This window comes from Nannospalax galili, unplaced genomic scaffold (assembly GCF_000622305.1).
Source record: "Nannospalax galili isolate Female #2095 unplaced genomic scaffold, S.galili_v1.0 scaffold96, whole genome shotgun sequence".
Lineage (NCBI taxonomy): Eukaryota > Metazoa > Chordata > Mammalia > Rodentia > Spalacidae > Nannospalax > Nannospalax galili.
In genome coordinates this window covers 1,561,220-1,576,914 of record NW_008342018.1, presented here as the reverse complement: position 1 = coordinate 1,576,914, position 15,695 = coordinate 1,561,220, and positions in this window count along the sequence as shown.

Genomic DNA, 15,695 nt, shown 5'->3' with positions numbered 1-15,695 from the left:
ACACAAATTTAACTTTTACAGCTTTATAAAATAAGCATCAATTAGGTAACAGAGTTACAATGACATAGTTACCCCACACAAGTGGATTCTCTAATGCTGCTGGACAACAAATGCAAGGTAATGCATTTAGGTTTAAATAATTAAGATGATAATGAGTCAAAGTAAAGATTTTCTTCTAGAATTTCTAACATAGAGAATTGCCAAAAGTGGTGTACATTTGAAGGCAAGTTGACGCTTCGTAATAGAATTTTGGGACGAGGAGAAGTAATGCTTTATTGTTCTCACAAAAATAGCTGTTGAAAACCAATAGTTATGGAACAGAGGAAACTTTGAAAAGAGCAAAATGCAAAAGCATTGCAATTTAGGTGGAGGAAAAGAAGTTATAGCAAGACATTCAAAATGTTGCCTCATAGCAGAGCATGAGCCAGTCAGATGGCTGAGGTACATAAGAATGCCTGCTTTCTCAAGGACTCTATTTTGTATAGAAAACAGAAAACAGAAAGCAATGCAGAAAAGAACAAGCAACTCCTGGCTTTGATGATAAAGTAGATGATTTTGAAAATTGTTCAAAACAATACCAGCTGAGGTTAATAGGCTTGCTGGAAGGTTGGAAATTAGAAAGCCAGCCAATTTTATAGAGGTATACTGTAAATGGTACAGCAGCAAATTCTCCAAGGTTATTTATATTTTCATTGTCAACACAATGTGCACGTTAGATGTCAGCTCCATCTGCTTCGCTGAGAACTTTCCTGGAATCTTTTTCTTTTTGTTTTCCTTTATTGTTCTTGGGTATGTGTGTGCTATATGTGCATGGGTGTGTGGAGGCCAGAAGATGAAGTTGGGTATCTTCTTCAGTTGCTCTCCACCGTACTTTTTAAATTATTTTTAATGGTTTTGAAACAGGGTCTCCTTTTAACCCCAGTTGGACTAGAACTCTCTATGTAAACCAGGCTGGCCACCATCTAGCAGAGATCCACTTTCCTCTACCTCACAGATGCTGGGATTAAAGGTGTGTGCCACCACATCCAACTCAACCTGTTTCAGGCTAGATTGGCCTGATCAGCAGGCTAGTGGGATCTGCCTGCCTTTGCCATCACTGCCAATGTCCCTAATCCCCAGCTCCCCAGATTTGATGTTTCAGATGAAAACCACTGGTCACTGCTTCTACATAAGTACTGGATCTGAACATAGGTCCTCATGATTGCACACCAAGTACTTAACCAACTTAGCAATCTCTACAATTTGGAATAATGTGTCTTTTATAGCTTGGATCCTGATTGGACAAACATTTATGCAAAATTCTATTGTACTAAGATTGATGATAGGAGATTTTATCAAAAATTCACATTTAGAGCTCCATTTAACATTTTGAATAATTAGTTATTCATAACAAATATGTAAATATTAGGAAGAGATTCATGCTTGTTATGATTTCTCAATTTGTCACCAAAAGTTTGCTTTCCTTAGATATAAAGTGACAGAATAACATCTACAATATACCTCAGTTCCTAGAATTCAAATAAATTTTTAAAATTTACTTGAACACCATCTGTATTAGATTTCTTGTTGCTGTGATAAACCCTGTGACCAAAGCCATTGGGAGGAAAAGGTTTGTTTCAGTTTACAGTACAGTCCTTCAGCTAAGAAGAAAGGGCAGGAGCTCAAGCAGGAATCTGGAGACAGGAGCTGAAGCACAGACCATGGGGGAATGTTGCTTACTGGCTTGATCCCTGACCTGTGCCCAGAAGGCTTTCTTACACAACGAAGGACCATCTGTCCAGGAATGGCACCACCCACAGTAGACTGGGCCCTCCCTCTTTACTTGACAATCAAGAAAATGCCTCACAGGTATGTCCACTGGCCAGTCAGATAGAGGAAATGTCCCAACTCAGTTCCCTCTTCCCAGGTATGTCAAGTTGACAACTGAAGCTGTTCAGCATTGTGGAGGTTTCAACAGATGGCTTGAAAGACACATACACACACACACACATGCATGTGCACACACACACACGCATGCAAGCATGCATACATAGAGATGATACTATTGAAGTGTATTTTTCAAAATTTAAAATCACGACCCTCATCCAAATGTGGTATCGCTATGTTTCAAGTACATGGCTTAATTCACTAATGGGTGAGGAACTGTGAAATGTGCAAACGTTATAGCTATCTGTTCAATGGATTTTCCTTAAAACAGACATGTTTAGGCAATTTCATGAGTGCTGTAATTATCTTTACAGATTATTTCAATTGTATTTTCCACAAGGTAAAGGGAAGCAATTGCATCTCCACTAGTCAAAATATACTTTGTTTTTATGGACAAAAGTATGTGGATCCCTCTCAGTGTCAAAGTGCCAACCAGTTTCTTTAGCAGAACTTTGCATGCATTGGAACTTACAACATAACCTGACATTATTGTATAAAAGCAGCTGGTCACACCTGATTCCAGAAGCATCATTTTCAAATAGGACCCTCTATGTATGCACAGGGTTTCATAATTTGCCAGTTCTGTCCCGGTGAAAAAGAGAAGACATACTAATGGAAACTTTGCAACTTTATCTATTTACTTCCTGAAAAGTAAAGAAACGTAAATAATTTTATGAATTCATAAAAATGTTATCATTTTCAGGTTTTTTGATGTGGGGTCTTAAGCTGTAGTTCAGGCTTGCCTTCATCTTTCCATATAATCAAAACTATCCCTGAACTCATGATAGTTCTGCTACTACCCCACAAGTGTTGGGACTATAGGGATAAGTCAACACACTCAGGTTCAGATTATTTTAATGCATTGAAGCAGAAAATACTAAATTGATGTGGATGATACATAAGAAGAAAGGGAAAGATTTCATTATATATCTGAGAAATGGATCTCTAACAATCTTCTAAACAACCATAATTGAGCTTCCCATATATTTTCATTCAATTATTTAGAGCATTTGTTTTGCCTAATACTGATTTACCTAGCCTCTTGATTTTAGACAAATACTTCTAGACTCTGATGGTTAATATTTTTTCAAGTTGATGGAATTTAGAATAAACATGGAAATAAACCTGTGGGCATGCCTGTGATGGAGTTTTATGATATGATTAACTGAGAAGGGATAAACCACCTTAAGCATAGGCAGCATCATCCTATGAGCTGGGGACCTAGACTGAATAAAAAGAGAAAGCAGCTGTTTGCAGTATTTATCTATCTCTGTTTCCTGTCTGTGGATGCAATGTAACCAGACCCTCAGGTTCCTGTCACCATGATAAACCCCATCATGATAGACTGTACCCATGAACTGTGAGCCAAGGAATCTTCTTTTCTAGGTTTGCTTTTATTGGATATTTTATCCTAGTAACACATAAGGTAACTATGGCACAAACTAAAATAAATGCTGGGAATCCTCACTCAGTCACTGATAAGATCTAAAATGTATATGAATGATGTCTTCTCAGAAATCTATGTGTATAAATTCTTTGAAAGTCATCATTCAATGTTTTATTTTGAGAAAATGTTTCATACTGTAGTCCAAGCCAGCTCAGGGCTCACTATGTTTTAATTCCAGGCAATCCTTGAACTTACAACTATCCTCCAGAATACTGGAATTACAAGAATAAGCCACCATGCCCAGCAGAGATCAATATTTTAAACTTCCTTGTATGATGGTTTTAACAAAACCCTGAGACCATCATTGAAAACACATAGACTGGCTTCTTAGCATAGTCTTCAAATACATAGAATATAGGATTAATCTAAGCCATCCTAAGTTTATCGTTATAACTAATAACATTAGGAAGAAAGACCATAAAATGATTCATTGCAGTGTAGGACATAATTATTATGTACAGTTTCAGCGGGTACTTTCCCTTCATATTATAGCAAGTAACCAAATTGATACATGACCTGAGTTTTCCTGTAACATATAATTTTGGAAAAAAATGTTTTGGTAATATTTTATTTATATAAACATAACTTAGAGAAGGTTGAGCATGCATTCTTGTCTGAAAATTCCCTATTCATTCAACTCTTACAACAGCAATGCAGCCAATAAAACTAATTATTTCTAGTACTTCCCTTCTAAAATGAGAAAAAAGAAAATAAATCTAAATTGAATTTGGAAAATCTCAAAGAAAAATCTGAGTGGATTTTTCTCTTTTTTTCACTTTTTTATTGACTTTTTAAAATAATATATTTTATTGAATTGTTGTGCATTTCATACAAAACACCTTATCTTTATATTTCCTCCCCCATCCGCACCACTTTAAAGCCCCCCCCACCAGATTTCATGCATTCTGTCCTATGTTAAGGCCTATCCAATCAAGTTAGTATACCCAAAGGTCACTCAGTGCAAATTTGTCCACTGGGGTCTAGTCAGTCTATCTTGAGTCACTCCCTTAAGGAAGATTAGCTCTCCCTCAGCCAGTAGTGATCAGTTCCAAATAGTTCTTTGACTAAGGTTGTGGCCGACTGTCTATTTCCCCAGTTCTATTCTGGGATTTTGTCTGATTAAGTTTGCATGCGTCTTGTGCATGCTGTCACCATTGCTGTAAGTTCTCCTGAGAAAGACCCCAGGAGCCTGTAAGATTGTTTCCTTATGATCATGTACCACCTCCCGAGCTCTTACAAACTTTGTGCCTCCACTTCTGGGAGGGAATTAGGGTTGTGGCAATAGCCTGTGTCATTTTTGGAGTATTGGACTACCACGACTCAAAAAGAAGGTTTCTTCTGTCTGGCACCATTTCTTCTTATATAACCTTCAGCTATATACACTTATATACCACTTGCACATGTGTACAGATCTTGTATGTATAATTTTACAGTAGGCTTTTGAACTAATATTTCCCTCTGGTTTTTCATACCAGCTAAGCATGATTTATCTCTCTCTCCCTTCCTAACCCTCCCTCCCCATTTAAAGTATTCCCATTTTCCCCATTTCCTCCTTGATAATACCTGTCTCCTATGAACAACCCCCCTTGAGCTCTTTCTTCCCCTTTCGCCACATAATTCCTTGTATAACCATCCCTTACCATGGAGGTAAAAGAAAAGAAGGAGTTAGAGAGAGAACAATACTAGGAAACAGGTGTTATCAATGAATGAAGTTTTTAAAATATAGATTAAATGTTGCTGTAATAAGGCTAAACTCCAAAGTATTTTTCTGTGGTTGGAGAGATTGTTCAGTTTTTAAGAGCACTTGATGTGCTTGCAGAGAACCAAGTTAAGTTCCCAGTACCCTTTTGGGGTGGCTCACAATCATCTGTAAATCCAGATCCAGGGGATGTTATACCCTCATTCATCCTCCACAGGTATCTGCATGAATCTGACATACACACACACACACACACACACACACACACACACACACAATTAAAGAAGGAGAGAAATCACACAGATGCAGGGATCCACATGTGCTCTAGTTGTGATATGATGCAGCCTAGGGGCCCCTTGACAGAACTCTGTGGTGCTGTTTGGGATTCTAGCCTCAAAAATTCTGAGCTGAAGAAAGTATCCTAACTCTGGTGTTTCATTGCACTAACAAAATTTGAGTAACTGAGAGAGAAGTTTTAGTTGCTTTGTGAAGAGGAGGAGGACAAAGGGGAGGAAATTTCTGTCTCTGTGTTCCCTACCTGGCAGATACTTCCAGGGAAGATTACCTATGCCTGCAGAGAACATCTGCTGCTCCTTTAAAAGGCCCCAAAGTTTTCGATTCCAATGAGGCCTTGTGGAGAAACTTTTTCCAGGGAATCAACTAAAGGCCCTAGTCATTCCAACTCACTCGTTCCAGGTGATCTCTATTTTCTAAACCTTGTTCATTGTAATGCTACAATCTCGATCTTTAGGCAGGGCCATCCTCTGCTTTAACACAAGGTAATATCGAATTGAGAATGCTAGGAAAGTGGTGCCTCTATAAGGGATGACAAATATGAACACCTGTGAATTTCCCACAGAGAGACCCTTGTTCTGTTGGCTCAGGGAAAAATTTCCTTGAGAATTATGCCCAGTGTGCTTAGTCATTTTAAGTAATAAACCACACGACTCTTAAAAAAGAAAGAAAAATAAGTCCAAAAGTGTTGTCAGAAATATGGGTACTTGATTACAGCAACTGATATTTGTGCATGAGAAATAATAATCGCTATATAATTAATATAGGTGACAGTAACACATTTAAAGAATCATCAAAGTAGCACAATTGTAAAGAATTGGATCTCATATAAATTATGAAAGATTTTTTTTCATTCTTTTCTGTTTTCAAGTAAAAGGGGATTCTATAAAGTCAGCGTGAGGCCCAGAAAATTAATTCAAAGGCAGCACAAATATCTCTGCCATCAGGCAGATTGCAGTGAATTAGTGAATAACCTTCTCTGTTATTGCTAAAGGCACTAATTAAAAAGCAAGGTATCAAGTCTGTGCCAACTGAGCAAACACTGGTAAACTTTTGGCATATTTCAGAGGGTCTTTTAGAGAATACAGGTACTAAAATCAGAGCAATTAAAATTTCCTTTCCAAATGCCGTCCTTCTTGTGTTCACTTATTTTCTCAAACCAGCTGGCACTTTACTTCTGGCCAGTTACTCAGAGCTCTTTGAGGTCAAGCAGTTCTCACAATGATGTTAAGATGTTATTGCATGCTAAAATTCAATATTTTCATTCTTGCTGTCTTTAAAGGAATCCATAACTCAGCAATTAAATCGACAAAAAATTAAAGATCTCCCTGGGGTCTTCAAGGGAATATGATGTTCAGACACTTAGTCCAATACATAGAAGCACAGATTATTAAATTGTTTTGGATGACACATAACAAGATGTAACATGTTTTCAGTGATGGTCAAAAAATACACACACTACAGTGTTTCTTTGTTGCCATTATTGCTAGTATTAGGTTAACACAAGTTCCTGCGACATGTTGCCAAATAGTACATTCTATTTTACAGAAAAATCAATGGACAGTACAAAAGAGAACTAGAACTCTTTTTCATAAGTCTTATCACCATCAAAACACGTAATAAAATTCTCTGGGTCCACATGTGTCTCATTCACACATTCATGAACCGAAAGCATTTTATTTAGAATCGAAATTTAAGTTAAATGATGCTTCATAGCCATGTGTTGGTATCCAATGTTTCATGGAAATTAGGCATGCAGAACTTCCACTAAGTAATTTAATGTAATATCAGACTGAAGTTCCAAATTACTTATACTAGAAATTAGCCGGGCGTGGTGGCGCATGCCTTTAATCCCAGCACTTGGTAGGCAGAGGCAGGCGAATCTTAGTGAGTTCGTGGCCAGCCTTGTCTACATAGTGAGTTCCAGGAAAGCTGGGGCTACAGAGAGACCCTGTCTCAAAAAGACAGAAATTTAAAAAAAGATACTAGAAATTATCTTTAAGAAACATAAGAGGGGCTGGAGAGACGGCTCAGCAGTTAAGAGCACTGACTGATCTTGCAGAGGACCCAGATTCGATTCCCAGAACCCACATGGCAGCTTTGAACCATCCTTAACTCCAGTTCCAGGGGAATCCAATGCCCTCTTCTGACCTCTGCAGCATTGAATGACACAGGTGCACTCACATACATGCAAACAATACACACATACACATAAAACATAAATAATAAAATACATATTTTTTTTAGAAGCTACATAAGAGGCTGGAGAATTGGGCCAGAGGATAAGAGCTTATCCTGGTCTTACAGAAAACCTGGCTTTTGTTCCCAGCACTCATGTCAGATGCATTACTGTCTGTAACTCCAAATCAGGAGGGATCCAACACCTCTGCCCTCCGCAGGTACTACATTCATGTGCACATACTCACACACACACACACACACCACATAACTATGAAATAAAATAAATCTTAAAAAGGAAGCATACTATCAAATATAATTACCATAGGCCTAATAAAGAGAACAATGTACTGATACAAATTTGGTGATTACATTCAGATTTTTATTAATCTTAAACACTGTCTGTAAACATGGAGTCATGCCTTATTTGATCAGATCAACCTTTGTAGTATTGGCAAAGTAAATCCAATTAGAATAAATTATATACTTCATTATCCTTCATACTAATAAATCATAGAAAGACATCCTTATCAGATTTGTTTGTCAAAGGTTATGTTAATTATATTAATCTGGGAACTACAAATGCTTATGAATTATTTTCTGTAAGAAATTTCTTGATATTTGGGGCATGAAAAGTATTAGCACTTAAATTTCTGGATAGCCTCGAAATATTCATTTTATATAAGTGCCATTTATATCGCTAAGTCAATTAGAACAGAAATTTTGCAATTCAAGATGTTTTGTAATGGAGGACATTAACACTCATTTAAAAAGGTAAAATGCTTCATGTTCACATTATGAGAGTTAAAGACCTTTCTAGAGTGCAGATGCATAGTTGAAAACATTATGCACAGTGCTCCTGTCTCCAAATGGAAAGCCTGGGTCCAGGTCAAGCATAAACAGAGAGATATTAACAAACTCCCTTGCTTTCTATGGGCCCGTACTTCCTGATTTGTTTGACTTCAAAGTTTTCAAACTGCAATCGTAAACGAATGCAAGTCATGCTTGATATCATCTCTCAAGCAACTGGGTACAGATCTGGTAACTGGTCTATAGTAATCACCAAATATATCATGAAACCAAATTCTCAGTCACTGCTGTCAGTAATGGAGAGCAACACACAACATAAGAAAAACATACACCAAAACAAAGCACAAACTCGGTGAAGCAGGGTTGGAAAAAGAAAAGAGACGCGCACACTGAAAGTTCTTGTGTAACATGAGATTCTTTGGGGGGGGGCAGCAGCATGTGAGCCCATCAGAAGGATGAAATAATTTCTTTGCCACCTGCTCAGTTATGGAACTCAACCTTGAGGACTTGAAAGAGTGTTTAAAGAAAATACACATATAAAAGGAACTTGTATCAAAATCTTAACTCATTTATAAATATGCAGGTGAAATATTACACTACAGTCAAAGGAAAGTTGATAGACACGTATTAAAAACTCAGAAAATTCAAGATGAGCTTGATTAGGTCACGAGAACATTATCTTCCTCAGGGGAGAGGAGAAAGACATGAATATTAGTGCCAGCAAAAAAATTCATTCTCCATTGCCTATGAAGCTCAGCCACGTCCATTGATATATGGTCTCTACAGTTTAAAGTGGTTACACAACTTGTCGATGGGATGGAGAGAATAGAAAAAATATCCAATATAAAGTGATTCACAATTACTCATGGTAGTATGATTGAGAATAATTTTCTAAATTATTCCTATTAAACCAACTGATCTCTAATTTTAGATAAATAATAAGCTGATTTTATCAACAATGTTACCAATAAAATCAATTATAACTCAATAAAGAGCGCAATGAAATTTGTGAAACTGCATATATTCATTCTGTTGAAAAACTTAATGTGGTAGAATGCAGTCAGGAGGAAATCTGATTCTTCATCACCACTTCCTTTTCAGCATTCTCTGCATTGTTTTCGTCCTCTAACTGAATGAATCCTCACTTCTTTCAGGTAGTGTAAATTGCTATTTAACCTTTCTTCAGATCTAGGCTTGCTGGCCTCTCTCTCTCTCTCTCTCTCTCTCTCTCTCTCTCTCTCTCTTTACATATGTGTGTATATATATAAAGAATTGTATGTATATATAAAGAATTTTTTACAATGAAGCATAATTGGAGATTATATTGCTGATAATTTAGTGCAAGCTTAAGCATGAGGGTTAAGAGAAACAGAGATCTTCAGAAGAAAATAAAACATACCCAAGTGGGATATATGCTTCCCAAGGGAGAGTGGGAATAAACTAGACACCCAGGTGTGTGTACCAGCACCTCAAGGGAGAGAAAAATCTAATCTCCCTTTCTTCCTTGCCAGTGTCAGTAATTTTGGTGGACTTCCATGTTTGGGACTAAAGAACGGGGAGTAAACGGAACATTGGAAAGTCCCACCTTTCTACAAAGAAAACAACCCAGCAATATTTATATTTGAATTTATAATTTGCAGAAATATTCCTCCTTTGTATGGCACTTTTTCAGAGTCGGGTCCTGGAGCTCCGAAGTGGCTTATGGTTATTGTCTCCCATTTAGTTCTTTATGTAACCACTAGGTCCAGAATTTATGGACCATTCTAGATTTCCAGTCTTCTCAGTGGAAGCTGCCTCTCTCTTGGCTGGCGGTCCTCTTAGAAAGTATCCTTCAGACTCAGCAACTTTAGCCTCATTGATAATCTTCTCCAGCATAGGAATATCAACCCCTGTGCCTAGCAGCAACAGCAGGGCAGCTCTCTGTTGCCTAGGAGGCCACTGCTCTTGCTCTGAAAAATATTCCAACTCTGTCTTCTTGCACTTGAAGTCAGTTTTGAATAGATTTGGCACTTTGGAATACTGCTTATATTGGCTTGGCTTAAAATGCTTCCTTGCTGTAGCAGAAGAGGAAAGCTGTCCTACACCAGGAATTCCTGATGTGTAAAGATGCCCTCCATTTTAATCTTCAGCTTCACATTGTTTCCCCTCTTTTCACACAACATACAGGAGGATTATGGGAAGCTACTGGCTTATTTTTCCCATTGTATTGAAAATTTGCACAGATGCTACAGGAACTGTCTCAAAGATTGTCTTTTTTATTACCTTCTGCTGAACTTCAAAGATCCCATCTAACACATTTGTTTTTTTACGTATCATGATTTATATTGAATTGTGTTTCACTTTTTAAATTTTTACTTCTTATGATTTATGTATATGTTAGTTGTGCCTGTCATATACACATGTGTGTCATGTTCTACCCATGCAAGCATACAGAAGCCTGAGGAAGATACTGAGTGTCCTGTTCCATCATACTCCATGTTATTCCCTGGAGACAGACTCTTACTGAAAATGGAGCTAGTTTGTAGCCCCATAAGCTCCAGTGATCCTCCTGTCTCAAAGTGAAGGCTTTGATGGCTTATGTGAAGCCATTCACAGCTGTTTTTTTACATTGATACTAGGGATCAAACTTAGGTCCTTATATTGTTATAGCAAGCATTCTTACCCATGGAGCCATATTCCCAACTCCTGAATCATATTTTCACCAGTTCTTTGAGTTATTTTACTTAATTTGTAAAATTTCAAGCATCTTGACTAATTTAGTCAAATTTCTTTGAAATAGACATGCTACGAATCTTCATTTATATCTCAGCTTTTTTTCAGGAAAGTTTATATTCAATTCCACGTAAAACTGAATTCACAGGGCTGGAGAGATGGCTCAGTGGTTAAGAACACTGGTTGTTCTTGCAGAAGACCTGGGCTTGAATCCCAACACCCACATGGCAGCTAACAACTGTCCATAACTCCATTCCCAGGGCATCCAATAGCCTCTTCTGATCTCCGTGGGCATTGCACGACATGGGTACGCTTACTTAAATGTATTTCCTTTTTCTGACAGAGTCTCACTATGTGTCTCTAGCTAACTTGGAACTTGTTTTATAGACGAAGTTGGCCTCAGACTCACAGAGATCTGCCTGCTTCTCCCTCCCTAGTCCTGGGATTAAGAGCGGGCACCACCAATCCTGGCCCATAACACAATCTTGATTGTTCTTTCATGCTGAATTTTTCACATTTTTCATGGCATACTAAGCAAATTTCATCACAATGTATAGTGTAGTTATTTTGTTTGTGTAGTAGCTATGAAGAAAAGAACAAGGCAATTTACATTGTGGAATCATAGTGGAGATGAGTATGATAGGGGTAAAGGCATCATCAGACTCACTTTATGAAGGGGATGATTGTGGAGGAGAGGTGAGAGAAGAAATCAATGGAATAGTTGTTCATCTTTATGAGTCAGAACATTAAGGGGAATTTTGTTGCTAATGTTTGGAGTTTTTGTTGTTGTTGTTGTTATACAGAACTGGGAAACTGGAAATATTAAGAAATTCAAACTTTGTCAAAACCATCAGGAATTCCTGAAAGTCCAGAACATCTATTGAAAAGCTAAAAGGGATAAAGACTAAGAGGAAGTAGTCAACTTCTAGGACAATCTTAGTCCTGTGACACTAATGCCATTGGAAGAGATGTTGAAGGTAAGGTAGTATTTCATATTGCCAGCCACTGCTCATGTAGGACAAAAAAAGGGACCAAAAGTAGCCACTGTATTTACAATGCTATGATTACAAAATGGCCTGATGGACTTTAAAGAAAGGATTTGTGCAAAATCGAAGTTGGAAAGGGAAGTGAATGTTCTGTGGCTTTAGGAATTGGTTCAGGGTGATCAGCATGCAGAAAGCCACAGTGATTTCTGGAGAGTGTAAAGACCCTGAGGGTTCAGAGGAATTTCACAAGTTTAAATGGAAGAAATTTGAGCATGTTTAAGCACATATGAAAGTACATCAGTACAATTACAGAAATGTAGGAAGTAGAAGTGTGTGTGTGTGTGTGTGTGTGTGTGTGTGTGTGTGTGTTACACACACAGGACAAGTCAGTAGCCTAGGAGGCTCATCTAGCTGCTCATTGAGGCCGCGGATCCTTCTGTCTCTGCCTCCAGAGCACTGGGATTACGAATGTATGTCACAATGAGCTGCTTTTTTTTTTTTTTTTTTTTTTTTTTGGTCTTTAGAGTTTTTTCACTTTAATTTTTAATGAATTTTTATGTATTCCATACAGAATATCTCAATCAATCTTAATCATCTTTATACTTCTTTCTCCACTGGCACCCTTCCATAACCCAACCACAGGAATTCATACATTCTGTCATTAGTGTTAAAGCTTATTGTGTCAAGTTTGTGATGCCAGACTTTCATCAGTGCAAGCTCATCTACTGAGGTCTACACCCTTTAGGACGTCCCTCACTTTAGGAAGATCAGTTCTTTCTTGCCCAGCAGTAATCTGTTGTCAATATTTCTTCAGATAAGAATGGTGTCTGCTGTCTATTTCCTCAGTTCTATGCTGTCTTTAGTAATAGGGTCCTAACTTGAACTTTTTGGAGGCAATCAAGGACTGTGGCAAAGCCTGTGTAATTTTGCGAGTCTCTTGGACTACTCTGGCCAACAATTCAAAGGAAGGTTTCTCCTGTCACAGTTTCTTATTATGTAGCTTTCAACTATATACATGGACTCATGTGGCAATACTGTATGTATAATTTGTCTTTAGGTTGTTGGACTAAAATGATTCACTGTATTTTTTATGCTAGCTAGCCATTATTTATCTCTTTTCTCTCCCTCACTGTATAACCCTTCCTCCATGCCATCCCCATTTGAAGTGTCCCCCTTTCCTCCATTCCTCCCTTGATAATACCAGTCACCTATGGTCCCACCTCTCTTGAGAACCTTCTTTCCCTTTATACTCAAAGTTCCTCGCATAACCCTTACTCTCCCTTCCCATTTAAATAACCCATTTTGTCCATTTCTCCCTTTGTAACATCTGTCTCCTCTTTTCTCTCTCAGGTTCCTTCTTTCCCTTTACCTCCTTGGTTCCTTTTCATTATCCTGGTTCTTCGAGTTATATAAGGATATATACTTACATATAAGAGTTTGGTGTTAGGATCCACATATTAGGGAGAACACACATCATTTGTGTTTCTGAGTGTGTGCTCCTTCACTTAGTATTACAGTTTTTAGTTCCATAAATTTTCCTGAAAATTTCAGATTTCCATCATTCTTTACACTGAGTAGCACTCAATTGTGTAAATGAACCACATTTCATTATCCACTCGTCAGTTGAGGGACACTTAGGTTCCTTCTATCTCTTAGCTATTGTAAAAAGAGTAGCAACAAACATGGATCTCTACAATAGGATGAAACCTTTAGGTATGTGCCATGGGTCAAATGGTAGGTTCATTTTTTAGCCTTTTTTTTCAAAAAAACATATTGTGCTTTTTAAATTTCATACGCAATTTCCAAAGAAAATTCTGACACCCTTCCCCATCAATGCCTTCCCCCATGCACTCTGCCGTACGTGCTAAGTCTTATTCATTCAGGTATTTGTACCCAAATGTTTTTCGGTGTAAATGCATCCACTGGAGTCCATCCAGTGATCATATGTAAGTCATACTCTCCCTCATCCAGCAGCAATCATTCTGAAATAGTTCACAGTCTACTGCTGGCCTGCCACCTATTTCTCACCTCCCCTTTGACAAGCCCTTGCTTAATTGAGCTGACATGGATCCCACACTTGATGCCACCACTGCCACATTTTTAGTTTTTTTTTTAATGTAATTTGTAATTTTTAATATATTTAATTTTTTCTCATTCTTCTTTGATTTATTTATTTTTATGGGTCTTTTGGCTGCTCTAACACTCCCCCTTCTGAAAAGGTAACCCTAAAATCTTCTAAGGATTAGATACAAGCTCCCAAATACTTCATTTTTGGACTTTGGAAGAGAGTACATATCTAAGAGGCCCAAGGACATTTTGACTTTTAGCCAAGAAATTTGCTAATTTCCTTTGGGGTCTTTTTACCCTAACTGGCTAGCCAATTCCCACCTCCTATTCTTATCACACCATCCTCTAAAGAGGTTACTCAAATTGCCAATAGGAAATCTGGATGCAGACTGCTCTGGCTTCTTCGATGCTGAACAGAAACACAGGGTGAGGCAATTGGAGTACCCCTTCAGTGGGTTTATCTAAAAGACTCCCAAATTGCATAACTCTTATCTCTAGGGAGAAAAGAAAGTCCTTGAATCATGAATAGGAGATGTGAAGGAGAAGTAAAGGCAAGAGTAATAAGCAAGACAAATTCTACACAAGGAACTAGAAAAAGGTCAGAATGGGGTAATTTTCAAATGTTATGAGAATCCATTGGAAGTTCTTGACAAGGGCTTCCAAAAGCATCCCTCTATTGGGTTCCTCCTCATTTTCCTTTTGTCTTCCAGGGTTGGACCCTACAGTGGTGGTTTCAGGATTTGATTTCAGGTATTTTGATAGCTGTTGGAGTGGTTAGAATTAGTGTCAGTTCCTTCTCAAAGGCTTCTAGATGGGGGAGAAAACAAACTGATCCATCATTTTATAACAATAGCTGGTTGTCTTCCTTAGCTACAGGAGGACACTAAAGCATTGGAGACCAATATTTGAAGTCTTACATCTGAGCAGCACAAAATGATCAATGAGAAATAATTGTCTAACTTTTATATAGACTTAAACCTAATTTCTGGGAAGTGTAACCCCTTGAACTCTTAAAGAAATATACTGATGACTTTACTCTTTGGTTATACTTTCCTTTAGGGTATTTAAGACCATAGAGTTGGCCGAAATAAATCAATTTATTTTTACACTTAAGGTCACTTGAGGATCTGTTCCTTAGGGGTCACATGGGCTTGGAAGGATCTCCTGGCTCCTTTCTTTTACCAGTTCCATCTATGTGAAGATAAGTCAAAGGTCCTGCTTGACCATGTCTGGCTTCACTTGGAAGCATGAATGAGATGTTTCCTCTTAGTCGACCCTCCTCTTTGTAGACTGGACACTTAATCAAGTCCATCTCGTGGGGTCTCCATGTCCTTCCTGTACAAGAGGACAGGTGACTCACCACAGTTACAGGACATTTTGAGAGATGTTCCATGGAACATAGTCAATATTGGAGGGCAAGGAGCAAATACAAAGACTGTCCTTGAAGTCCCTCTGACCACATTAGTATAGGCCTCAAACTATGGCTGTTAAACATCCAATAAGGTTATTTCCACCAGTCTGGTATTTTTTCATTATCATGTGCTATGTAGAGAAGTCTTGGGCAAAAAACCAAATG